Raw genomic sequence first — 26,784 nt, 5'->3', positions numbered from 1 at the left:
GTGGGCATAATCCTCTTCTGGGGTGCGTGGAAAGGTGTCTGGGGAGAGAGAGGGTGGGCGGGTGGGAGAGAGAGACCGAGGGATCCACGCTGAGAGGCAAGTCTGTGCCCGGAGAGGTAGGTAGGCGTCTGTGCACACAGAGGAGTCGGCACACTCCCTGCTCGTGCAGAGAAGTGTCTAAAAAGGGTCGTCTGTGGTAAGATTCTGTATGTACAAAAGAGGTCTGAGCACGTGTAAATGCTGTAAGTTGCTGCTGTTAGTGACATCTGTGATTTCAGCAGTATACGTGGGTGCGGGGCTCCGTGCTCCTGCAGAGGTATCGGCCTCAGAGGTCTGTGCTGGGAGCAGTGTCTGGGCAGTCCTGGCGGTGCTGGGAGCGGCAGCTGTGCTTGCGTGCTGAGGCCAGTGTCAGGGCTGTAAGAAGTGTCTGTGTGGGCTCAGCGCGTACTATGGCCGGTGCTGTCGGCTCTCTGCAGTGGTTGTGCAAATGCACGCACCGTGAGTAGGAGCTGAGAGCACCCGTGCTGTGAGCCACAGGTCATGTGTCCTGTGAGTAGTGCCCGTGAGTAAGTAGTAGCCGTGGAGGTGCTGTTGCACTGTGAGGCACAGGTACTGGGACCACGTGTCCTGTGAGTAGTACCTGTGTGTAAGTAGTAGCCGTGGAGGTCTGTTGTGCTGTTAAGGCGCTGTCACGTAGATTAAGCGAGCTATTGCCCAGAGTCTATGTGCTTACATCTGTGTGCTTGCATTTTTATATTTAGATATTGAGCAATACACTCTGACATGCAAAGTCACTTTCAACATTTTAAGCAAATATCGCTACTTGGCAAGGTAGTTGGACAGGGGCAATTTAACTTTGTCGTTTTGTAGGGAATCCGCGCTGTATGGTTCAGGTAGTATTTGTCCCTCGCAGTTACAATTGCAGCCTCTCCTGTGTAGTCAGGACATAATGTTTCTACTTCTGAGGTTTCATTTAGCTATTTAAGGTATTCTGGGAGTTGTTTTCGTTTGAGTGGCAGGCCGGATACCAATGGTTTATTCAGAATAGCCAAGCACTGGAAACATGGCTATGCTTGCTTCTCCGCCCCCTGGCTAGGCTTGCTTCCCTGCCCCCTGGCTGTGCTTGCTTCCCTGCCCCCTGGCTGTGCTTGCTTCCCTGCCCCCTGGCTGTGCTTGCTTCCCTGCCCCTTGGCTGTGCTTGCTTCCCTGCCTGTGCTTGCTTCCCTGACCCCTGGCTGTGCTTGCTTCCCCACCCCCTGGTTCCCCTTCCCCTGGCTGTGCTTCCTCCCCTGCAACCTGGCTGTGCTTGCTTCTCTGCCACCTGGCTGTGCTTGCTTCTCTGTCCCCTCGCTGTGCTTGCTTCCCTGCCCCCTCGCAGTGCTTGCTTCCCTGCCCCCTGGCTGTGCTTGCTTCCCTGCCCCCTAGCTGTGCTTGCTTCCCTGTCTGTGCTTGCTTCCCTGACCCCTGGCTGTGCTTGCACCCCTGCCCCCTGGTTCCCCTTCCCCTGGCTGTACTTGCTCCCCTGCAACCTGGCTGTGCTTGCTTCCCTGCCACCTGGCTGTGCTTGCTTCTCTGCCCCCTTGCTGTGCTTGCTTCCCTGCCCCCTCGCTGTGCTTGCTTCCCTGCCCCCTGAGTGTGTGTGGCTCTGGGTGGGTGTGTGTGGCTCTGGGTGTGTGTGTGTGTGTGGCTCTGGGTGTGTGTGTGTGGCTCTGGATGTGTGTGTGTGTGTGTGGCTCTGGGTGTGTGTGTGTGTGTGTGTGTGTGTGTGTGTGGCTCTGGGTGTGTGTGTGTGTGTGTGGCTCTGGGTGTGTGTGGCTCTGGGTGTGTGTGTGGCTCTTGGTGTGTGTGTGTGTGTGTGTGGCTCTGTGTGTTTGTGTGTGGCTCTGGGTGTGTGTCTGTGTGGCTCTGGGTGTGTGTGGCTGGCTCTGGGTGTGTGTGTGTGGCTCTGGGTGTGTGTGTGGCTCTGGGTGTGTTTGTGGTAGTAATTGCTGTCTGCTGATCTCGTCCGTAGGGCACAATATGTCTCACATTTGCGAGAGATTAAGCTAATGGCAATGTAAATGACAATGCCATTTATTTATCTGTTTTCAAAACCAACACATAAATACAATGCCAATATATCTAACTTTTCCAAAGGCGAAACCATTGCATTGTAAATGCTTGTTTATATAGCGCTGCCTTTACCCGAAGGTGTCAGAGCGCTTCACAATAGGACTGATACATATGAACATTACAAGTGAAAAAATTACTAAAGCAAATGCAGTTACATGAGGTAAAGTGGCAATTGTGAGCAATACACGAGGTAGCAAACAATGCATTACAGGTGGAAAAAGTGACATGTGTGCAGGTTCCAAAAGCGAGCGTTAAGTTACAGGCGGCAGAAGTGCTTATATGACAGACACTTAAACACAGGAACAAACATTACGTAGGCATTGGGGGCACTTGTGCATATATCTATAGACAGCAGAATGTAAGAGGTAGGGAACAGGATGTTAAGGGCAAAAAGTAACGTGTGCATGTTGCAACAGAGTCCCGAGCACATGTATAAGGATAATAATGCCATAAATGGGCAGAACCCTTAGTATGGCACTTCTATAGGCCCGTAGAATGGAATTTCCAATAATGGAAGGACTTCCTTCAAATAATAGATAAATCGTGAATTAAATTTGGAAGGGCACTAGAAGTAGGAGTGGTTTGAGGGCCATTTTGAAGGCCTGGTCAAGGGTTTTAAATGGCTGTTTTTCAATATTATATACACGCCTAAGTCGCTACCTGTTTATTTATGCAGCTAACCATAAGTAAACGCTAATACGCATGTGTTGATTTTCACTTTTTTTTCAAGGTGTGATAGGTGTTTTTCTATGATGTATGTAACTGTAACATCATGTTTCTGAGGTGTGTTTTAAAGCATCCGCTTTTGTATTTTATATATTTAACCCAGGCGCAGGTCCTCCCTGAATTAATCCTAACAGATGAAGAAATGCTCCAGCTAGAGACAGGTATATGCATTTGGAGGCGTGTAATTCTGAGTAGTTTTGTGCATGTGTATCTTAGAAGCTATGCTATTCTAATGGGTTCTCATATATGTATGATTTTATAGGTATGAATCCCGAACTACAGAGAATTCTTGACCATCTACAGCGCCTCCCAGGGGCTCAAGACGCGTCGCTGAGTGCACAGGCTAATCCCCTTCCTACAGGTAAATCAAAAGGGCTGTGGTTGTAAGAGGTTTAGGACCTGGGAGGCGGGGCTTGTACCTCCTAAAAAAACACATTTGTGAACTATAGGAATGGTCCTCAGATGCTTCTGCTAGGCGCTGGCTTATACTACAAAGGTGATTATTTTTTCTTTTACAGGACCCCAGGAGTCACGCCAGGACACCGTGATTGTGCAAGAGACGCCCCAACGCCAGAAAGAAAGACCCCTGAAAAGGAAAGCTACAGCATCTAAAGATGGAACGGCGACAAAGAAAGGATCTGGGAAAAGTCATGTAAAAGGTGTGTTTTTACAAAAAGGGTGTGAAACAAAAAAATAACTCTCTGGGTTTTATTCTCTCAAAAACAAGGGGGCCCTTAGACTTAGAGTATCAGGGTCCTGCGGAGGGTAGTGTAAGCATCTTATACGAGATTCCTGCGTGTTTCTAATATATATTAATCTTATTTTAAATTTTCTAAAAGCTGCTCACAAGAACATCGGCGATGATACTCATAAGGCTAAGAGAGCTACGAAACCATTGGCGGATATCACAAAGATCGTTCTTAACACGGGGTCTGCAGCAAAAGGTGTGAGTAGGCGTGTTCACCAGGATAAACTCTGTTCTTATTACAACCGCATATACCAGCGAACAGGGACATCTCAGAAATGTCAAATCAAGCCCTCCACCAAACTGTTGACCCTTTTTACAGGACAGTCTATTTTACCAGGGGTGGGTGTCAACCGAGGAGTAGTGCTCACAACCCCAACCGTTGTAAAGCCTGTTGTGTGTAAAAAACCCTCAGCGTATCTGAAACCTCTCAAGGCCTCAAAAGGGAAGCTCATAACAACCAAGCCCATCCTTAACAAAAAGCAGCTGAACCCCTTACCCCATACAGGTCCTTAAACCTCAAGAAGAAGGGAGGCCCTGTGTCCCAAACAGGTCTCTTAGACCTCAGCACGAAACCTGTGGGTCCTGAACCCCTGACGCCTCCTTTAAACAGGTAGTTACTCACCCCACGCACAAGGGTGGACATACCCTGGACCCTATATTTACTCATTTGACCGGGGCTACGACCTTGCCGCCAACTACGTTGGCTTGGTCCGACCATCATCTAGTGGAATTCCAACTTGCTATGAGTACCCCCCCTTTTAAAATCTCAGATAGGGTCATTTTCAAACGCCCATGGAAGAAGTTAAAACTTGAGGACTTCCATCGCTTGCTCAGCGAATATCCGCCTGGCCCTTTCAATGATGTTGAATCTGGCTATGATATTTTCTGCAACTGGGTCTCTCGGGCCCTCGATCTCCTGGTACCCGCAACATGGAGTAAATGTTGCAGACGCAAATCAAGTCCCTGGTATGATAGCGCCCTCTTGCTCTTGCTCATAAATAAATCATGTAAACAAGCTGAAAGAGCTTGGCGTAAAACCTATGAGACAGAGAAAAAACTCTTTACTTAGTTAAAGTTAAAACTTATCATAGAGCAATCTGTAGGGCTTGTGCGGCCTTCTACGCCCAAGAGTACAAACGTAGCTCCAATCCCACTAAGCTGATCTTTAAAGTCCTCAAAGGTCTGACTGCTAAAAAAGCCCCAGCATCAGAGATCTGCTCTGAGTCTCACTGTGAGGCACTTGCTAGTTTCTTCCTGGATAAGGTGCAGACCATCTATCGCTCCTTTCCTAGCGGTGCCCCACAGAGTGAGGATCAGATGCCCAGCGCTACCACTAGTGTGGCTCTATCAATACTTCCAGGAATCTCTGAGTTGGAGTTGGACAGTCTGGTGGCGAAAGTTAAATCCAGATCTCCGGCGGATCCGCTCAGACCTGCGCAGTTGAGAGAATCGGCAGCTATCTGTTTTCCCCTTATCCGCGATCTTATTAATCTTTCGTTCTCTTCTGGCATAGTTCCCATTAAATGGAAACAGGCCTATGTCACGCCTTTATTGAAGAAACTGGTGCTGGACCCCCTCTAACTTGAGAACTATTGTCCAATTTCTCTTCTCCCATGGGTCGCTAAGGTCGCTGAGGCCCATGTGAATGAGACCCTGTCTAAACATCTTCAAAACACCAATATCCTTGACCCTTGCCAAAATGGGTTTCGGCCTCGTCATAGCACCGAGACAGCTCTCCTTGCTATGACGGAACATCTACGTACTGTGTTGGATTCCGGTCAGACTGTGGCACTGGTATTACTTGATCTCAGTGACGCGTTTAATACGGTTTCACACATGATACTGCTGCGTCGTCTGGGAGAAGCAGGTGTCTCGGGGAGGGCACTGGACTGGTTTCGGTCTTTTCTATCAGATCGCACCTTCCGGGTTGCTATTTCTCCTTTTGAGTCCAAACCCTATTCCATCAAACAGGGAGTACCTCAGGGGTCGGCACTCAGCCCCACGTTGTTCAACCTATATGTGCAACCGCTGGCTGCAGTCGCCAAGCAGTGGGGCCTGAATATGGTCTCCTATGCTGACGACACGCAGCTGGCGGTTGCCCTAAGTGGGGATGCCGACTCCGGGGCCTCCAGGTTCAGAAATGGTCTGATAGGAGTGGCTGGCTGGATGACGGCAAACTGTCTATAGCTCAATGTAAAGAAAACAGAGGTTTTAATCATGGGTAAACACAGCAACCTCTGGGGCGATCAGTGGTGGCCCTCTGAGCTGGGTCCAACCCCCATTCCAGTGTCTGAGGTGAAAAATGTGGGTGTCTGGCTAGATCCCACTCTTAGTTTCTGCGGACACACCATAAAAGTAGCTGCTACCTGCTTTGGCATATTGTGTGAGCTTAGGCCAGCCCTGAAATTTTTTGATGCCCCGACCAGACAATTGATAATTCAGGCCACCATACTCTCGCAATTAGATTATGCGAGCTCACTTTTGTTGGGGGCCAATCAGGCAGAAGTCATCCAGTTGCAACGAGTACAGAACGCTGCGGCTAGAGCACTGGTGGGTCTACCTAGGTTCTGCTCCGCGAAAGCAACCATTTATAAGCTCCATTGGCTCCCTATGGCTCAAAGGATTGAGTTTAAGACTCCGTGCGTTTCTTACGCTTACGTGGTCAAAAAAAGTGCATAGAGCACCGCAAACAACGACATGCCGTTTCAAAAGCTACGTCTGAATCATATACAGCGATACCAGCCACACACCAGAACACAGGTTCGGGAGAGGACAGCCCTAGGAGTGGCCAGTTGAAGGGTTTTGGTACCCTTAGAGGAGTTGTTGCGTGGTTCTATAGCAGAGGCCTCAAGGAACACTCCACACATAGGTACAGTACATACTGGTCAGATAGGCTGGGGTATGGCACCTAGAAAAGCATGGTCCCATAAAAAACAAAAGTGGGCCAATACCACTAAACAACACCGGCTTTTAATCAGGAAGCTAAAGAAAGCCAGAATCTGCGCTACAAGGCGGTTTAAAAGACACCCATATCCCCTACTGAAACAGAACCCCCAAAATGATACCGCAACAAGCTTCCCAGAAGGTCAAACCCCTCAGGATGAGGATTCGGAGGTCGTCTTTTTAGAGAGCGTTAGAAGCTACAGGCGTAATGTGGAGAGATTTAGGGCCACCAAGCACTATGAGGAGTTTAGGTTTGCTAACCTTCACCAAATAACGTCCACCGATCACGGTGTTTTTGCTATACATCAGGCAGTGCAATTGCTCATAGAAAGGTTGTTACGCGATGTGGGGCCCAATGATTTTTCCAGCTACGTTTCCAGGGTCAGGGTTTTGATAGTCCGTTGTTCACCAGAAAGGCATCACGAGATGTGTTTGACGCCGTAGACTTTTTAGAAAAACTTTCGCGGTTTTTACAGAGCAAGGCTGAACTACTCGTCTATGGCACTTTCCGAGTCATAGCCCTCATTGTACGGGGCCGTGAGGGGGGTGTTTCCCGCCCTTTAAAGAGCGTGCTACACAGCCAGATAATAGGTAAGAAACAGCGTTGTCTGCTCGACTTTAACAATGACACAACCAACACCTGTCTTGCGGCCAGCATCGCTGGGTTGTTGATGGGGCGCGACACCACCGACGTGGTCATCCTGGCTAAAGCGTCTGAAGCCCATAAGGTTCTTGAAATACCTCCAGACCGTCTGGTCAGTTTTGGTGACATTGGTATTTTTGAGAACTATTTCTCGGTGACTGTGAAAGTTCTTTATCACAACGGCTCTTGGAAGTACTTTACAACAGGGGCCCGTGTGGGGCACAAGACTGTATATGTCCTTCACCATGATAAGCACTTTTATGGCATCTTGAACCATAAAGGTTTTCTGGGAGTCTGATACGTGTGTACACATTGCGACCACATGTACAGCAATATGGAACGTCATCAGTGTGAAATGCATTGTATGATGTGCCAGAGATATGGGTGCGTCGTAGATGCAACCATGAAGGTGAGGTGTCGCACCTGTAAGATGTTTTGTCGCTCTCAAGACTGTTTGAACATCCATAGGAAAGCTGCTAGATGCAGCCCTAAAATGGATTGTTTTGAGTGTGGTCGGTATGTGGCTGATGATCACAAATGCAGGGGTATGAAATGCCCCTGGTGTCAGATGTCTTTTGATGCTGGTACCAACCATCAGTGCTACATGGTTAAAGGCAGGCCCCAGACCAAATCAGAAGCATACATCCTGTTTGATATAGAGTGCACACAGGAGACGGGAGTACACCAGCCTAACTATATTTACGCACACCATCTAACTTCCGACGCCAGCAGGGAGTTTGAAGGTAGAACGTGCGTTGGTGATTTCCTTAACACCTTCATTCAAACAGAATTCAAAGGGTACACCATGTTGGCCCACAATTCAAAAGCCTACGACTCGTTCTTTATTTTGCAAAATATGATTCGTGAAAAAGTACAAGTAGACCTCATCACTCACGGTTCCAAGCCGATGCTGTTAACAGCTGGCCAGTTACAGATAAGGTTTATAGACAACTTGAATTTTTTACCCATGAAACTGAGCAAGCTTCCAAAAGCCTTTGGAATCCCTGGGTATAAAGGTTATTTTCCACACTTTTTTAATACATGGGCTAATCAGGATTATGTGGGCCCCATGCCCCCTCCTGAAAGTTGCGGGGTTGAATACATGATGCCTGCCGAGAAAGAGAACTTTCAACAATGGTACTCTGAAAACCGTGAAAAGGAGTTTCATTTTAAAACAGAGTTGAAAGCTTATTGCCAGGCGGATGTAATCATCCTGCGACAAGCGTGCAACCTCTTCAGAGATGCTGTGGTGGAGATTACTAAGAAAGTCAAGCTGTTAAAACCCAAGAAGCCTCAAAGGCCAACTACGGTCAGAGCTATGAAACCCAAGAAGCCTAAAATGGTAAAGAAAAGCAAGGCCTTGAAACTGGAGAAGGATCAGTCGCCAAAGGAGATCGAATACATAAACCCTTTTCAAAACATCACACTGGCCTCCATGTGTGTTACCATACAGAGTCAATTGTAAACTGATGTTCCCCCTCTGTGGAACATGTGTTGTGTTTAAAGAGGCTGGTTATTGTGGGCACACCGAAGAACAAAGGATGCTCACAGGGTCCTGGTGCAGCATCGAGGTAGAAGCTGCCTTAGAGAAGGTTACAGGCTCGGGAGGATCCACGAGGTGTGGCATTTTAAGAGGACCTCTACACAACTCTTTGCCCCGTACATTAATCTGTTTCTTAGAGACAAGCAGGAAGCCTCTGGATATCCCAAATGGTGTACTAGTCAGGATGCAAAGCAGAAGTACATCGATGACTACTACATTCACGAGGGTATCCATTTATGACCCCAATTGATAGAGGTCAATCCCGCCCGTCGACTGTTGGTCTAACTCTGTCTCAACTCCTTATGGGGAAAATTCGCTCAGCGTACAAATCTGTCAAATACGACCTTAATAACAGATGCTGACGAACTGTTTAAGTACCTCTTTGCCCCTTCTTACGAGGTGTCCAGCTGCGAGTTTATCGATGACGATACCGCTGCACTATGCTGGAAATACACCAAAGCATACCCCACAACATGTAACAACATAAACATCTTCATAGCAAGCTTCACGACAGCCCACGCTCGTCTAGAGCTTTACAGGGTTATGGATAAACTCCAGGACCGCTGTTTGTATTGCGATACCGACTCTGTGATTTTTGTGAGTAAGCCGGGGGATGAAGACCCTCCCCTTGGAGATTATATTGGTAATTTGACCAGTGAGCTCGATAAGGATGAGCATATAATAGAATATACTGCATTCGGACCTAAAACATACTCCTACCGCACAAACAAGAACAAAGTGTGTATGAAGGTCAAAGGCATAAAGCTAAACGTCAACAACACCCTAAAAATCAATTTTGACAGTCTAAAGAATCTGGTGCATGAATACGTGGCATCAGACGATTGTGAAAATGCTAAAACCATATTTGTGAACCAGCCATGCATAGTCAGATCCAAAAAGAAGTGGGAAATGACAACACAGCCCTCACATAAAGCCTTACGCGTTGTTTTTGATAAAAGGGTCCTGACCACGGCTATAAAACGCTTCTGTATGGCTATTAGACCCATTAGAGAGACAAACCCCCCAACATGGACACCAGATTACAACATCCATTCTCCTGCGTGTTAGCATGGCCTTCAAATAACATTGTATGGCTTTATTCATGCTGGCAGCCGCTTTATACAGCCCGGGCCCGCAGTTTCCACCATATCAGATTTATTGAAGGTATACCAGATAATCTCAAAGATGATGAGTTACTGCCACCGACCAGGGTTAACATGATAATTGTCGATGACATTAAGCGTGAAGCGGGTGATCATCCGGAGTTAGAGAGAGCTTTTACTCAATATTCACATCATCGCAATCTAAGTATCTGTTATATTGTGCAGAACTTGTTTTACAAGGGTAAGACCAGCAGATCTATAGCTCTCAACGCTTCGTATCTTGTTTTATTTAAAAACCCCAGTGACAAACAACAAATAGCCGTCATAGCTAAACAAATGTACCCCGGAAACACCTACTACTTCATGGAAGCCTTTAACGACGCTACATCAAAACCCCACGGGTGCCTACTGTAAGCATGGGCGAATTTTGCGAATCTCGCGTTCGCGAATTTTGCGGATTTGCGAACTCGCAATCCACAAAATCCGCGAATTCTCGCGAATTTGCGGATTTTTTTTTTGTGTGTTTGCGTGGGTTTCTGCCAGTTCGCGAGGGTTTTGTACAATGTCGCAAATTGCGAACTTATCTGTCGGGTCGCAAGTTTCGCGAACTTGTTGTTTCTACGTGTCCAGCCTGTTTGGGACACTCTTCTTCATCACTGCCACTCTCTGTCACCACTGCCACTCTCTGACTACTCATGCCACCCTCTGGCCCACCCATGCCACCCTCTGTTTCATCACAGCACCCTCTGGTTGTCCAGTCAGTGTACATTATTGTGGCAACGCAAGCACACCTTCCCTGCCTCAAGTGACCTGAATTAATTTGGGGCTGATTAATGTGTCACAGAATATTTTTTTAGCTGGCACCTGCTTCCTTAGTGCTTCCTGATTAGTGATCTTTTGAACTTGCTAAGTGCTTTCATTGTTGCAAAATTAGTTACAACACCTGCCCTGCCCCAACTGACAATAATGAATTAGGGGCTGATTAATGGATTTGAACCTCCAGCCTGGCTCCTGCTTGTCTCCCTTAGCTGTAATTCAGGACCTTTGTGGCATATGTGTAACTATTCTGAGGTTCAGAGCAGGGTCACATAATAGTTGCAACTGGCAACTGAACTCTGGAGGGGCCCCTCAGGAAGCACTACAGGAAATGGCTACTAATGATGAGCCTGAACTTTTGAACCTGGTAAGTAGTTTCAGTTTTGCTAAGATCGTAGTTCTGCAATTTTGCACTTATTCGCGGGGCGCGAAGTTGTACTGGGAAGCCGCGAACTCACGCGAACAGTGCGAGCAGTGCGAGCAAAATCCGCTGCTCGCGGATTTGCGGATTTTGCGGGAGATTCGCGAATCTCGCGGATTGCGAATTTACCGAAAATCCGCAAAATCCGCGAGCGAAACGGATTTTCCGCCCATGCTTAGCCTACTGGTCGACTTAAAAAATGAAACTCTAGAAGACTATAGATTGAGGGCTGATATTTTTCCCTCCGAGCTACCAGTCGTTTACACGCCAAGACCCAAGAACAGGTCCTATAAAAAGCAGGTTTGATGACTTTTAGAGACATTTACAGCCAGGACCTTATAATACAAGGTGTTGACCATGTCGGCCCGTCTACAATTCAATTTAGCTCTCCTGAAAATGCTGGTTACAGCCAGTCCCCAACACAGAAAGGCCATCCTGTGTGCTGCTTCTGATGACTTAGTATCTGCCGTTGCAGAATTAGCCCTAAACACCCTAAAAGGCAACATACCTATCTCAAGGAGTCAGTTACAGGTTCTGAAGAAGAAGAGGGGTCTTATCAAGAAGCTCAGTAATAAAAGGGCCTCACTAATTACCAAGAAGAAGCTGGTGAAACAGTCTGGGGGGGTTATAGGCGCTTTGCTGCGTATAGCGATACCTGTAATCACAAGCCTCCTCGCGGCACAGTGATGGAGCACGCCACAAAAATTTATTTGGTTCCTAAGCAGCAAATGGACCAGCTGGGTTCTTCCGCGGACAACGCCTGGGATATACGCAGAAATGAGACTTTACGACTGGATGCTGAAATTAAAAACATTTTGAACCGTACTGATCTAAACCCCTATGACAAAGCTAACCTTTACACCAGCACCCTTAAAAACTTTTTAAGTTACTACAGCAAGTGGAATACCGAAAAAAACAAGCTGACTTTATATACCCTGGACTCTGAACAATCAGCAGCCCCTGAGCATGGCCCTCAACCCCTACAAGCACCGCCGGACCTTGCGCCACCCTCTGATACCTTTGTTGGCGACCTCTTAAAAAATATAAGTCAAAGGCATAGAGGGTCCGTGCAAATGTTGATGAGTAAACTATCAACTTCTGAAGACCTAACATCATGGAATGAGAGAGGAGAATTTCTCTACAAAGGACAACCGGTTGTAGGGTCACACATGTAAGATCTAGTCAACGGGCTCACACACCCCAAAATCCTAACGCCTCAAAATGCACCTCGCGGCTGGGAGCAGTTTTTGCGAACTGTTGCCGAACTCAACATCCCCTCCACGCTTGTGGGTAACAACGAGCACCGGCATCTGCTTGAACATTTAAAGACACCCCTCCCTCCATCGCCTGCAGGCTCGGATGCACCACTGCTATCCCCCTCGTGGAGTACCTCCATGGTGTCGGATGTACGGCGAAAAAGACATTTGTCCAAAACCCATACATGGATTCAGCCTTAATGGTTTTTAAATAAAATGTAATGTTTATGTGAATAAATGTGTCTGATTTTTCTTCATATGTTTATTCGCTAGAGTTTGTCATTGTATTGCTCAACCTACAGTCCTGTTTGTTATAAACACTTTTATAACTTTTCATCCCGTCTCAAGCGTCTTTTTTTAAAAACATTTTTTAAATTATGGTGCATGTATAAGCAATAAAAATACAGAGACTGAATGCCTGACTTTAAAAAAAAATGTCTAATATTTTTAGACGTTCATCATTACAAAAACATAAGTTATAAGCACTTATAATTTTGACAAGCAACATATTCGGTTTTCACAGGTCAGACCGATACCCTTGTGTTTTCTTTTACATATTTCACAACTATACTGTCATTGTTAACAAGGTACCGCAAATATAAATTTAAGAAATTTCTAAACGAAACACCCTCATTTTTACTGATAAAATAAATTCAGTGTTCCCCGCATGTCATGGCTATAGCATCCTGTACCCGCACCTTATTATACACAACACGCTCTGCAACTTTTTTCACAAACTTGAATATGGGCTGTGTATATAGACAATGTTCAGGGAACTCTGCTGTACTGTCAAAAACTGTAACCTTTTCATTATCTATAAACATGGCCACCCAGTGTGTTCCGCCCTTGTAGTGAGGATCGGTGTTAAAGACTAGGGTGCGGGGTCTTTCTGCCCCTATTTCAGCCGGTAACCCATCGCTAGGGAAAACACCTAAAAAGTATTTCCTTGCGTGTTTATGCCTGCTTAAGAAGTCCTGGATCTGCACAGTGTCCATTTCACAAATGTTTTAAAGATAGTCAAACAAAATCCGTTGGGCGTGGTTGATCTGAATGACGCTGTTGAACATCGAGAATACGACCATGTTCACATTCGTAGGCAGTGAATTACTGAATCGTATTTCAGCTTTTAGATTTCATTTTTTGACCAGTTTGTAGTGATCCCTGTCTTCCATGTCGGGTGTCAGGTCGAATGCGAGCAGTGTGTATCCTGCCCCATAACCTTCTCGTGATACGGCTACACCACAGTCCCTCAGGTGTTTCCCTGTTATCAAAACCAACCCCTGATATTCCCTGATGTAGTTGGTTGTTATAAAACTGGGGGTGTATGGTTTTGCAGGAATCACATTGCCCTCGTGGACCAACGCCGCGTAGTTGATACCCTAGTGTTTAAAATTGAAGGGGTTTGAAGCATAGGTTCTGCTAAAAGCAGTATTGTCCACAAAATCGATGATGATGAGTTTGGGTAGTTGTCCCAGAAATAAATTCTGCTGCTGTGTTAAGCGGATACCTGCTGGGATACTTAATACCTTCAGAGCTACTCTTTCCACAGCGTACTTGGCGTTTGATATTTGTGAAGCGTCGGCGTGCACTAATCTGACGCTCGGAGATACTTTCACTCTATTTACAAACAGACTCGCCGACAGTATGTCCAGTTTGTACTGTTCTGCATCCCCGCTGATGAGGCAGAATGAGTCCTTGTTAGGAGTGAGTCTGATCTTAAGGTCAATTCCGTTGATGAGCAGTTCATCTTAGAAGAAGAGGTCTGAATGTATGTGGCCCAGGAGGTCAAAGTTGCGACTGCCTACTGCCACGCCCGCTCTTTTTACAAAACCCTTATTGGCGCCGTCCAGAGCCGTGACTTCAAACTGGGCGTATGTATCCTTGTAGAAGAGACCCGTTGAAAGCTGTGTGTCAAGGGCATCGCTACTGTAATTTAGAATACTATTGAGGTAGGCTCTGTAGGCGTACATGTTGACGTTCTGTGTGATGAGTCGATCGCCCACGGTAATGTCCACCTGATTAAACATCGTAGCTATGGGGTAAGCGATCGTCGCCACTTTAGCGTCTGCTGCTATTACGGACCCATCCGCTTTCGTGATTTTACACACAAGATGCAGCAACGTGTTGTTCAGATCCAAATACATATCCGTGGACCCTGACACATGAAACTCTATAGGGGCCAGAGGCGTAAAAGCAGCTAAAGGCGATACCTTCATGAAGAAACTGTTTTCGATGCTTGTCTGCGTTGGTTTTAGAGTGAACAGGTCTAACTCGGATTTGGCGCACACACCAGATGCGCAATGTACAAAGGCCATGGTTTAGTTTACGAGGCTTTAAACAAGCACTGGCGTTGCCAATAGGTCTTGCAGTAGGAAAGTTGGAGCTATTGGTTTTGTAAATGACATTTTATATTTATATATCGTTATTGGCATTGTCAATAACAATATATAAATATAAAATGTCATTTACAAAACCAATAGCTCCAACTTTCCAAATGCGAAACCTATTGGCAACGCCAGTGCTTGTTTAGGTAAGCGGTCTAGTCTTTTTTTGTTTTTCACTTTTTTTTTATTGACGTTCATTTCCTCAAATCGCATTGCTACGTTGTGTTACGTAGTGTTGCAAATGCTGTTCGTCATTTGGGAAATTCCCAGATCTTCGTGACCGGCATTTGTGGAAGGCGTGTCGTGTTTCCTGTGTTGTTGCTGCGTCGGTTGACAGGTAAGTTGTACATTTTTTATTATTTTTTAGTATTTGGTTATGTAGTCTTTCTCCTGTAGATATATTTTGTACGTTTATTTTTCTTTTGTAATGTTTTTTTATGTTTGCTTATACCGATTGTATTCGGCGTGCGTATGTACTTAATGTATACCTGTCGAATCTTTATAATATAATATTTAATATGTTTTTGTGATGTATTTTTATTAATATAGTCCAATGTTTTTATTTTATTTGATGTACTCTTGCCACATGTTGTTAATCTTTTTTCTCCTGTTTATGCTTGTTGTTTCATACGTATACTTTGTGATTTCATCTCATCCTTAATTATTAATAGTCATTGTAATGGTATCGAGAACCTAATGTTTTTTTTTTTTAAACATACATGTTTTGATGCGTATGAGCTTAAACTCCATATTTGTCTCTTGTGAATTTTTTTTTTGGGAGGCCTGGTAATTGTCGCTTGTTTTGCATTGTGTTTGAGCTAAATACCCATTTGTAGGTCTTGAATAATTTCAGTTAGGCTGTGAAGTCTCTTGCCCTTTTGATTACGCACTTGATTAGACTTTCTTTCTTTTGGGGATAATTTCCATAGTGATTTAAGTGTATTTGTTTGTTGAAATATTGGATGTACTATATCGCCTAATTATATTGGTGTTATTGTTCAATTGCTCTATGTAGTGATTGTGTGTTTCTTACATGGCTAGGCTTTCCTTTAAATGTTTCTATTAATCTCTGTCTATTTGTATTGTTCTTCATTTGGTTTGGAGGTATTGAGTTGTTGTTCCAAATGTATTATTTTAGCTTTCCTCTCTGCATCATAATTTAGTAAAAGGTTCACTGTTTTTGCGATGAGTTTTTTTTAATTTTAGGAAGACATACATGTGTGTAATTGGATGTTTTTTATTCATACGCCGGACTTTTAACTCTTTTTTGCAGCGTGTGAAAAGAGCCAGGGCGCACGCACTTAAAATCCCAAAATCTACACGAGAAACCATATGGAGAATGTCACTTCTTGATGTGGTGGTGTGCCTCAGTGGCATGGTGGTGGTGTCCCTGAATAGCGTGGTTGTGTCTCTGAGTGATGTGGTGGTGTACCTGAGTGATGTGGTGGTGCCCCTGAGTGATGTGATGGTGCCCCTGAGTGATGTGATGGTGCCCCTGAGTGATGTAGTTGTGTCACTGATTGTTGTGTTTTTATTCTTATGTGATGTTGTAGGGTCCCTGAGTGATGTGGTGTCCCTGAGTGATGTTGTGTCCCTGAGTGATGTTGTGGTGTACCTGAATGATGTGTTAGTGTGCCTCAGTGCTGTGGTGGTGTACCTGAGTGGCCTGGTTGTGTTCTTGAGTGGCGTGTTTGTGTCCCTGAGTGTCGTGGTTGTGTCCCTAAGTGATGTGGTGTTATCCCTGAGTGATGTGGTGTCCCTTAGTGATGTTGTGTCCCTTAGTGATGTGTTGGGATCCATGACTGATGTGTTGGTGTACCTGAGCTGGAGAGGGAGGGGGTGGGATGCATGGGCAGTTGAATGCATGTGGCAAGAGAGAGAGAGCGCGGCGAGACGGCTCTCTTATTCGGCATAGCTCTCTTCCATCTTGGAGCTCTTCTTTTCTGAGTGCGCCTTGAAGAGCTCCTTCTTTTTTTATAGGGGGCCAGCGGGCCCCTGCGGCTCAAAGCACAACGCTTCCTTTTAACACGCGCACGCCTTGCGTACGCCAGCCCCGATCCTTCTTGCGGCTGCTTGTTCATGCGCTCTGTAACTGCCGATGTAACAGAACTGACCACATCCGAGGCAATGCTCGTAGCAGCCGCCTTAACATGCAGTTTTGCAATTTCATAGCCTCTTCTCAGGAATGGCATCGCTCTTCTAAACAGACTTCTGAAGAATCCCCCTAAACCAGCCCCGTACATAACCGGTGATCCTTGAAAGAACGGTGGCCCTCCATAGCCGGCTTGGTTTCTATAATAGTCCCTGTACATAGAATGGTCACCATATGTTTTCACGACCACCATGATGCCTGCTTAATAGCTGCTGTCGCATCTCGGTCTTAAATGAAGCTTGACAATAACTTTCCCGTATTTAAAGCCAACCGGCTCAGACTGATCATCGTAGATCATAATTGAAATACTGTCAAAATGATTTTTAGAAACTGCGACGTAGTCGGGTTTATGAAACTGGATATTGACCATCCCATTTTTTTCACCTTGTACCTGGACCCATCTTAACAGCAGCGAGTAACTATCGCCGATCCTCTGGGCCTCTACTATATCCCTATATACATAGAGCGTATAGAACCCTCCGTTAATATCGGGACACAATTGATACTGTTCCTCCAAACCTTTCGAATTTGCATTTATCACTGTGCCTAAAACCCTTTTTATTTTACAGGAGCAGTTAAATGACGAGCCGCCACTTGGGGCTTCAAGAAAAACCTTCCTTCTGACGTGATCTAGCGTCAGCTGGATATTCAAATATCTTTCGAGGGTGGCTATGGATTTGTTGATGGTGTCGACAACACTTGCAACGGATGGGTAGTAGCCGTACGGGATACTGTGTGCATGTTCACATTGTCCTCACGGTTTATGTAAAACTTTGCTTCGCTCGATGTAAAGGTATTCCAAGTTCTAGGGTATTGTATTCCTGTTAGGGCCACCTCCCAATCCCCTTTCAGGTCAACCGGCTTTGTCAATTTCACAATGTAGTTAGAAATCTGGTTGTCGGGGAACATGACCTTAGAAGAGTTGGATGGTAAGGTGATATAAAAGGGCTCCGTCTCCATCTTCTCAACTGTTTGTAACTCGTCCTTAGCTCACACACCCTTCAGAGAGCTGGCCAACACCCAACTGTTAAATTTCCCAGGCCAGCCCCTCCATTTGACATATGCCTGGCTGTTAAACCCTCTACCCCGCCTTTTCAGAACCTTTTCAACCCTATACACACGGGTCGGATAATCAGGTACCGATTGTAGCTCTTCCTTGTAGAAGATCCCTGACACCTTTTCCCCAGCGTAGGCCTTTAACCTGTAAATATACAGCCCCTCTTTGAGCTCCACACTTTCCACTATAAATATCTTGCCGCTAAATGTCTGTTGGTAGCCCTTCGTGAAGACACCTTTCAATTTTGAAATCCTGACGTGCTCTCCTTTTTTAAAAATAGGCTTCTTGACCTTTGGAGCAAAATTGCACCCGTACACCGTTCTCCAAACAGTTAAAACATTACTAGGAGTCACCTCTATGGGGGTTGTTTTGATGGTCCTGTGATAACTGGCATTGTATACATCTAAAACAGCCTTAAGAACATTCACGTATCTGTAGGTGTTGCTGGCCGTAAAGTACCTCCACATCTTAGACTTAAAGGTTCTGTTAAACCGCTCTACAACAGCTGCTTTTACCTCCGTATGTATTACAAAATGTTGAACACCATGGTGGTTTAATAATTTCTGAAATGTCTTGTTTAAGAATTCTTTACCGGCGTCTGTTTGTAGTTTTTGAGGAATTCGTCCCCTAGCAAAGATGTCTTTAAAAGCGGCTTTGACACTCGTACCACTTTTATCGTGTAACGCTTCTGCGTAGGCGTACTTGGACAATACATTAATATATACTGTGCGCCGTTGTTATGTTTTGCTATATTTTGAAGGCTTATGATATCAGCCTGCCATTGATAATCTAGTTGTGCATTAACAATTGTAGGGCGTCTCTTAAAATGGCTGGTTTATGGAGTGAATACGCCTCCTCTCCTGAAAGCCATGTCTTGACCTGGGCTCTTGTTACAGGCTCGTTTTCAGCTACAGCCCGTCTACACAGAGCTTCGGCGAGTCCCAAGCCACCCACCCCACTGGTATCGTAATAAAGTTTTCTTAGCCGTGCCCCCGGCATGTTATCAGCCGCTACACCCCCGGCAATGAATGACCAGTGTTCTGCATAAGGCCATTTTTATTAAAAAATAAAAGAATCTTAACAAAACATAAACAGAAGGTATTTTACATTTTCACAGTAAACGGTGTAAGAACTGCTAAAACCCTAGTCACCTCTAGGTGTAACATTCTACTACTTCATTCTAAAAAACATGCTATCAGGGCTTGTTAGGTGTGACATTATTTACTTAAAATAGTCTTCGAGGGGCCAGCAACCCTATTCTTGTATTTTTTTGATACAGCTTACAGATCCGTCTTTCTATGAGTCTTTCTATCATCTTTCTATCATTAACCGTGCACACCCCACGCATACACAGCAGTTTTAGATCAGGATGAGGGTCGTGTTGGACTTCCTCGAGTGTCGATGTCACAATCTTAACCATAGCAGGGTGAACATATTTCTTTTCAGCGGACAACCCGTAAACTACCCTTAGCAGTTTATTCACCCTGTGAGGGTCTAACACACTACATATATAACGGATTACCCTACCTCTGTATGCATCGAGCAGACACTCGTGCGCGTCCTGCTTAGGATCATTCAGCTTATGTCTGTAACAATGCTCGTAATAGTCATGTTTGACACACGTTTTCACCACAGCCACTATGAAACCTTTAACAGAAATAAAATCGTCGTAGGATATTGCATTAACTTCTTTTACAACAGCGTCTCTTTTAGAGGCACAGTCCCACTTCACAAGAACATCAGCACTTTGACTTGTGGAACTTTCAGTCTGTTTTGCACAACATAGACAGTAAAAATTCATGCTGTGCGTTTTTGTAGGAGACTCCCCGGCCTTAGTTCTTTTTGGGGTTTTGCCCTAGGGGTAAAAGAAGACAGATTGACAAATCATTAGTTTAGCTGGAGAAATAAAATACAACAGTACATACCAGACGTGGCATAACAGTTTTCTTACTAACCTCCGTATTTTCACAGCTCTCTGCGCTCGCTCTGAAATCTTGAGAGTCGCTAATGTCCTGCGAAGCCCCATCATCTTCGACGGTTGTACCAGACGGTTGCACGACGTCCATCTCAGGAGTCGTATCCTCATGAAAACCGAGGTCTTCATAGATGGGGGAGTCAGGCAGAACTACCGGATCTCCCAAGCTGTCCAATTCCTCAAAGTTGAATCCCTCATACGCGCTGTCATTACAAGAGTCTTCACTCCACCTGCTATTGACCTTAATAGGGGATATACAGCAGTCGCAATCCTTGGGTCAAGGAGTTTCCATACAGCGGCACAGGTCAGCGTCAAAACCAGTAACGGCGCAGCCCTGAACCCCAGGTGATTCCTGTTGAGCATTCTCATCCACCCCCAGGGGTGCCAAAGAGCTGTAATATCTATTGAGAGTGGCCTGGGACCCACCCCACATAGGTCCTTTCACAACAGGGTTGTATCGCTTCATTCTTTTTCTTTTTTCTTGCTGTGGGAACCGCGGCGTATTCAGGCTTCCGGTTGCTGTACAATCCTCCTAAGGAGGCCTTATATGTATCCTAAACAGATCCAAAAAGGGGGTATCCCTCTACTCCACAACAATGTCATACACGCGCCATAGGGCTTTGGTTCGCCAATGACTCCAGAAGAAGCACCGCCCCTGTACGCCCCTTGAGGACCCCTGGGGGCCACACCCTTGTATTTCCATGGGCTTGAGGTCTGTCACTTTTAAGGACATGCAGCTGGCACTTTTTTCCTGCCACACATGTCACTTTTCCTGCCATACCATTCACTTTTCCTGCCACACTGAGGGGGGCGGGGGGGCCTCTGGGGAGGACCTGTCACTTTTCCGGGCATGAATGGGGTTTAAGGGTATCAGCTTCTACTACTCTCCAAGTTATTTTCTTGAGGATGTATGTCTTATATTTGACGTCTACCACTGTGTTAATTGTAAATTTGTGTTGATTCGACCGCTGTGCTCTACGGAGGACCCTTCTTGCTGTAGTGTTGGTTTTGTTCTGTAGCAGTGTTGGCCTCCTGGTCCCACTGGGTTTTGTCATGTGGGTTCTGTTTACATCACCTTTCAAGATAGTTTTGAGACACTCGACGATCTTCTCCCACCAATTAAGGATCAGGTCCTGCTCCCTCTAGTTTTTTACGGGGGCCTGTTGTTTAGCCAGGTTGCTACAACTGCTGAGTACTCTGGCCTCCATTTTATTCTTTTGACTAAATTTGCTTTTTCGTCACATATTGAAGTGCCCAGGTGTGCCATTCACAGGGAGTTGTAGCTGAAGATTCACTGTGCATTTTAGGGGGCTGTGGTCACTTTCCAGTCTTTCTGTGATTTCAAAGTGTGCCAGCTGCCTAGCCTGGTTGAGCGCCCTTTGGAGATTGGGGGAAGTGTGTGATTGTTCTCCTTTGCAAGTATCTATTGTGGGGCCACTTTATAAGTTGTCAGAAATTCCTGTATGATTTGCCTCCCTCTCTCCCATGGGACAGACTCCAACGGCCCACCTAAGCCATGATATTAAAATCACCCAATATTATAAGTAAATGGGGCAGGGTAGTCGAAAGTGAGCGATTCTAGACTGTCCAGCAAGTCCTGAATAATTGACAGCTGAGATTTATTGGAGCATTTATGTAGCAGTTAACCAGCATCACATTGGTGCTTTTCCAATTCATTGTCAGAATCTGATGGGAATTTCTTGGACCGCATCACTATCAATGGGAAGTTTGCTGGCCTCTAGGTCTGCTGTGTACTTGATAAAAGTTGATAGGCCCCCAGACGGACAGACAAAAATGCTTGTTCACCTTGCTGGTGAGAAGAATCATAGAAGCCTGGCAGAAGCGAGGGGGAAGCTTCCAGGTTTCCATTGTCAACAATCTAATTAATAAATCACCATTGGGCTCACAAATGTAAAACATCTGGTGTGAGGAATTTCTTGGGCCCGGTAGCAAGGGCAGAACACAGCAAAATACATCCTTTGCAACGTCAGCAGTGCTGCGCCCCTCCACAAGCACCACCTTCAGACAAACACTGATAGCAGAGTTCGTTTTGACAGCAGTAGCGAGTCGGGCTGCAGCTGAACTCATCTGCTAAAAGTATTAGCTTTAAAATGCAGATTTACACACATACACTCAATAACAGAGCTGAGCAGAGCACAGCACCAACAGTGAAACTGAATGTGTGAGTACTGTACACAGTCAGTGGCAGGGTGATGGCTGAATTGTAAGTGCGGGTGGGTGAAGCCGGCAATGCCTGGAGAGTTTAACATATTTAAGGATAGAAGCCCCTCAACAAAATCATCACTGAGAGCAGTTTAAAGTCTGCAGCCGACCCTCCGGGCCAAGGCCTCAGCTCAGTCTAGTCTCAGTCAGAACCACCCTGCCACACGGCCATGCAGGACTCGGAACCAACTGCCAGCCATGGTCTGTCCCAGCCCTGCCCCCATAGAGCAGAGTTTATGGGAGGCTGCGCTGCTGTACTTGGCGGTCGGGGTCACTATTTGTTTAATTTACTGTGACCCGGCCGAACGCGCCTAGGCGGGAAACAGGCACCAAAAATGCGCGATAATGCTTTTTAATGTGGTGATGCGGATCACCACATTAAAATGCACTCTATATAACACCTGTCCCCTAAGCAGAGAAGGGAAAATGGTGTTAAGGGCTGAGAGAGGGAGAAAAAAGGACACCCCAGCGTGCCTTTCTTTGTCTTAAGGGCGCCGACAACCTTGCTGCATGCCTCTATCTCGCTTGGCTCCCCAGGCGAGTTGAGCGTAGGGGCAGCGATATAGCATCATAGTGAGCTAGGGACATTTGGGCGAGGTAACCTGGAGAACAGTGCGAGCAACACTCCAGAGGGGAGATCCATAAAGCGGAAGCCCCTGTAGTGTCCTGCTGGACACGGTCTAGTTGTTTCAAGGATGTAACCCACACTTTACACCCACCCAGCACTGGTGTCACGAGTCATGTGACCCAGTTAATAAAGGAGGTCGGGCGCTCATGCTCGAGGCCAGTTTAGTAATCCTCTACCCTGTGTCCGTGTCTCCATGAGCGCCGTAATGCGGGCCTAGAGCCCAACACCACATTGGCGATGAGGCGGAGCTGTGCCCAGCATGCCACAGCCACATGAAGACATCGCTGGGAAAAGGGGAGAGAGCTTCAGGGCAACGTCGTGCCCCCCCCTCCCTCGCAGGATCCGCGCCAGCCTGCCGAGAGGCCCACAGGGCGTGTGCCAAGCCCCGGCCCGCATGTTAATGAGACGGTGACCGGGAGCCCACCCCACACCTCTCAAGCTTGCCGGACGAGGAAGCGGACAGGCCAGAGTCCACCTGCACCGGTCGCAGCTGTGCCCTGGAGAAAGAGGACCCACTGGAGCCCACCCGCGTCGGCCGTGAGCCCTAGTGTATGAGGAAATCCACGTGGAGCCCACCCGCGTCGAAAAAGAGGCCCGCCGGCAAGAGAAGTGCTCAAGAGAAAAGTGCGGACCGACCGGAGCCCACCCGCGTCGGCCGCAAGTGAGGCCCCACCGCGTGGTGACCGACGCAGAGCCCACCCGCGAAGTGAAAAGGCCCGTAGGCCGGAGGTGAGCCTGGGTGGGCCGCGCAAGCCAGGAGCGACCCCCTGATGACTGATCAATAAGCGGAGCCCACCCAGATGGTCATAGCGACTTGCCGGGCGCGGTGCGGCCGCACATATGTGGCTGGAAAAGCAGGGCCAGCGGAGCCCACCCGCGGCCTGCCTGCAGCGTCCCCCGCCGCGCAGCGTATGTGAAGGAAGGCTGCGGCGGCGGGGATGAATGAATCTTCAAAGGAGCGCCAGGAGCTCGAGCGGAACCCACCCGTAGCGACCCGAGACAGTATTTGAATGCGGAGAGCCCGCAGCGTAGGGAGAGCTGCAAGTGAAGCAAAGCCAGCAGAGCCCACCCTTGGCCTGCCATCAGTGACTCCTGCCCCCGCCGCGCAGCGCATGACTGAGGCTGCCACGGCGGCGGGGTGACTAAACCAAAAAGAGAAGGGAAGGCACTCGCAGCGTGTGGAGCGCTGCAGGGCGGAAGCTGAGTGCAAGCGGTGCACACCCGCGATGGCAGAAACGGAGGCTATTGCGGCTGCCAGCAAATGCCCCAAAGAACGCCCAGGCCAGCGAGAGCCCACCTGGCTGCACCCGGTCCAAGCCCGCAATATTCTCCCCACGCCGCGCAGCGTGAGAGCTATGGAACTGCGGCGGCGGGGTGAAGGATCCTCAGAGAAGCTGCCAAGCACCGCAAGATCAAGCGGAGCATACCCACAAGCCAACACAACAGCCCCAACCATCCCCTGCCATGCAGCGTGTAAATGTAAGGTGAGCTGCGGCGGCGGGGTGCAATGTGGCAATGGCGGCAGTACACAGCACCCAAATACAGCACCGCAGTGGAGCACGGAAGAAACAAGCTCTTCCGCCTCCTCCCTCCTCTCAAAGCCCACCTCAAACACAAAAGGACTTACCAGGCATCCACCAGGCCTACAGCGAGGAGGCAGCGCCTCCCACGCATCGTCCACTGCCCCGGCACACCAGTCAGACCGGAGTAGCAGCAGCACCAACAGCTCCCATGCAGCATACAGCTCAGTCCAGGCAGATCCATCGAAGGAGCTGAGCAAAGCTATAGAAGAACACAGAACGGTGGAGACTGCCAGCAAAGCCAAACAACACTGCCATCTAGTGGCCGTTGTTAGGTACAACAAGAGAGAAGGCAGCAAGTGACGATCCCAAGGATCACGGACGGCATGAAGACGCAAGACCACACAATGCCAGAAGCGCACAGGAGGTCGCGCCAGTGACCCTGCCTGCACAGTCAGCACCAAGGAAAACCTCTCCACACAGAAACACTGCTGAACGCAGGTCGGAGAGATCACACATCTCCACCACCACAGCGAAGCCCTATAGCAGGCCGAAGACCACCCACAGTGTCCTCCTTCACACTGCCTCAAGACGGAGTCAGCCATGACCCAAGATCGGCAAGAGAGGAGTCGCACACCCCATGTGGCAGGCCGCCACAGCACCATGTGCTCCAATGAACAGCGACACAAGACCAGATGTCACATCGCCCAGCAAGCAAGAAACAAGTCACCAAGTGACTAGGCCAGACATATCTCCTCACCTGAAAGCACTAAACTGGCTACCTTACGAGGCTAGAATTCAAATGAAGATGGCCTGTATTACGCATAAAGCGGTACACTACAACACGCCTAGATACCTAGCCAAGAAACTTAAGCTCTCAGGAGGTAACAGAACAACTAGAAGCGCAAAAGATTTGCTATTACGACCAGCCTTTTTCCACAAGAGAAAGACCTACAACCGAGCATTCTCCGGAGCTGCCCCCAGAATCTGGAATTCACTCCCTCCAAACAGCAAGAAGACTCAAAATACAGCAACATTCAAACGAGAACTGAAGAGCCACTTGATGAGTAAATACCCTACTTAGAGAAACCTACCGATCACTGGGATGATCAATTTAGCTAACTAAGGGCCGCCCTCTTCATGGAAAATTGGAAGATCATCATCGGATAATGAAATGATGCCGTGCGCAAGCCGAGACTTGACACATTACTGCTACCTCATATATGTGTGAACTTTAACTATATCTCACAGTCATACTAAAGAACTTCTTTCTCACTTGATTTATTTATCCATATATGTGGAACCTTTAACTATATGTCACAATCATACTATATATCCTCTACCGCACCTGATTTATTTATACTTATTATCCTTGATATGCACTGGGACGCCTCATAACCCTACCTCAACGAGCATGGTTTGTTACTATGACACAAGCCAAGCCTTGCTCGCCATTTAATGCTAATTGCACAGTCATTTTGAATATATATATTTAATCTCGTCCATACAGTATATTGCCTTCTACCTCATTATTCTCTTGTTGTCAGTACTGCTTTTATAATGTCTATATGTAATTCTTTCATTGTTAAGCGCTCTGATACCCTCAGGTCTTGTTCGCGCTATACAAAACACTATAAATAAATAAATAAATAAAGCACGCCAGAGCAAAAGCAGAAGCTGGTGCCACAACAGCGCCGCCTCGAGGTCCAAACGCAACGCCCTCGAAGAAAAGAAGAGTGACAGCTCTGTCACCCAAAAGACCGGATGAGCACAGGTGGGCTGAACAAGCCAACAAAGGGAGAAAACCGAGGACTCACAGCCAGCCAAGAAGCACACCCTGACACGCCAGACAGCCACCAAGGCGGACCGACGTCCCAGGATACAGCCACACGGATGAACCAAACATAAGCCGCAGCAAGCGCAATCCATGTCTCATCCCAACGCTTCCCCAGGTGACCGTCCATCCCCGAGCGTCGGCAGTCTAGGTCAGTCGACATCCCTGCTCCTGTCCGCAGATGCCACGGGCGAAGATCAGCACTGAGCGGCTGTCCTCTCTCCACCTCAAGATGGAGTCGGCAGTGGCCCCACAACATGCAAGAGAGGAACCGTTCACTCTACGTGTCAAGCCGCAACCCAAGGTCAACATCAACAAAGCGGAGGCACATGGCTGCCAATTCTCTCCAGACATCCAACACTCCCAGCAAGTCACCAACACATATCCCGAATCTCTACATGGCTGGCAACCACCATCACCCCAGCCATCAGCACCTGCACCAATCAACACCACTTCCAGAGACAGGCAGTGTGGACTGGCAAGAGGTTCAAGAAGTTCAAGTAAGATGTGGTCCACGACCAAGGAACCAACGAACTTCAACACCCTCAAGAACCTGAAGTATAACCATTAACAGGAAAAGGTCGCGGTGACTGGTCCAGTCACAGAGTGGAAAAGAAGACAGTGTCCTAGAGCCAGGACAAGACAAGAGGGAAATGGGCGGAGTGCACGCCGCTCGGGGAAGCCTGGTCAGGAGGACAAG

The sequence above is a fragment of the Lissotriton vulgaris genome, chromosome 8 (assembly GCF_964263255.1).
Source record: "Lissotriton vulgaris chromosome 8, aLisVul1.2, whole genome shotgun sequence".
NCBI lineage: Eukaryota > Metazoa > Chordata > Amphibia > Caudata > Salamandridae > Lissotriton > Lissotriton vulgaris.
Note: the sequence above shows the minus strand (reverse complement) of the source record.